At 47.6% G+C, this 1,512-nt stretch overlaps 1 pseudogene; it reads left to right on the top strand.

Moving 5' to 3' along the window:
* Positions 1-240: 240 nt before the first annotated feature.
* LOC119921593 lies at positions 241-1,238 on the top strand (annotated as a pseudogene).
* The last annotated feature ends 274 nt before the right edge of the window (positions 1,239-1,512 follow it).

Here is a 1,512-nt window from a genome sequence, read left to right as displayed (position 1 = left end):
ACACAACAGGCACGTGGCAGAGTTGAGAGTGGAAGCCATGTCCTCTGACTCTGACTCACCAAGGATCCACCACAGAAATTGTCCGATGCTCTTGCACAGGAATAGGCCAATCCTTGTCCTCTGTTTCCCAAATTCCAGCTTCCCATAATTTGTCATTCACAATCCATCCAGATTTTTTAAGTTGAATTCTGAAGATTCTGCATTTCTAAGGAAATGGAGACAATGCTTTTACGTGACCAGATGATGGGAATTTCCTTTCTCTCTCAGACTGTGGTCGGCATGCTGGGGAACTCAGTGATGTTCTCGATGTACGTCCATATCTTCGTGGCTCAGCTCCAGCAGAAGAAGTCCACGGGCCTGATTCTCACCCTCCTGAACATGACCAAAACGGTGACCCTTCTCACACGGGGCTTTCCAAAGACGATGGTAGCCTTCAGGGTGAAGAATATCCTGGATGACGTTGGGTGCAAAATGCTAGTGTACATGGGGAGAGTGTCCCGGGGCCTGTCTATCTGCCTCACCTGTCTCCTGACTGTGTTCCAGGTTCTCACCATCAGTCCCAGCATCTCCTGGTGGTCCCAGTTCAAATATATAGCCCCCATTACATCCTCCCCTCCTTCCTCTTCTTCTGGAACCTCATTTTGTTGATCTGCATCAGCTTAATAACTATGGCTCAAGACACCAAAAATGTCAATACCACAGGTCACACTTACATTTCGAAGTATTTTTCTACCGTCACCAAGACTAATGAATTCATTGTGGTGGTAACTCTTTCCACCATGACTCCCCAAGTTCCCATGCTTGCGTGTCTCATGGGCTGGGCCAGAGGCTACATGGTGATCATGTTACACCAACACCACAGACAAGTGCAGCACATCCACAACCCCAGCCGCCCCCCCAGATCCTCTGGGGAGACCAAGGCCATTCCGACGATCCTGTTCCTTGTCAGCAGCTTCATTCGCATTTACTGGACTGACTGTAGCATCAACCTCTATATGAGTTTTGCAAAGAGGTATGATAGTGAGCTGCAGAGCACCATAGCCTTTCTTTTAGCCTGCTACCCATCCATCTGACCCTTGGTGCTGATCTCCAGAGATCCTCATTTCCCTAAGCCCGAGTGTCTCTTCTGGAATGGGAGATACCTTTCATTTCCCGCAGAGCAGCAGGGGGAGCATGTCACCACCCCAGGTTCTTCTCTTCCCGAGGCTATCCATGAGAACTCAAGTGCATGTGAATGAGCAAGTTGAGGGGAAGTTTCTCCCTATTGATTTTTCCCTCCTAATTCTGAGAGAAGCTACTGCAACTGCAACCTGGAACCTGGAAAAAAGTAGGAGTTACTATCTGCTTGGAAACTTTCTGGACTTCTCTCCCTCTTTCTAGGTTTGGGATAGTCTAGCTTGACCATTTCAGCCCCGCCTTTGAAAGTAAGGTTCAATGTTTACAGAAACCAAAATGGTGGAAGCATAAACATTTAATACAAGTTGTTAAGCAACACTTCAGTGTGTTTACATT

This window comes from Tachyglossus aculeatus, assembly GCF_015852505.1.
Source record: "Tachyglossus aculeatus isolate mTacAcu1 chromosome 12 unlocalized genomic scaffold, mTacAcu1.pri SUPER_6_unloc_3, whole genome shotgun sequence".
In the NCBI taxonomy this organism is placed as follows: Eukaryota; Metazoa; Chordata; class Mammalia; order Monotremata; family Tachyglossidae; genus Tachyglossus; species Tachyglossus aculeatus.
Note: the sequence above shows the minus strand (reverse complement) of the source record. Positions and strands in the feature narration are given on the sequence as shown.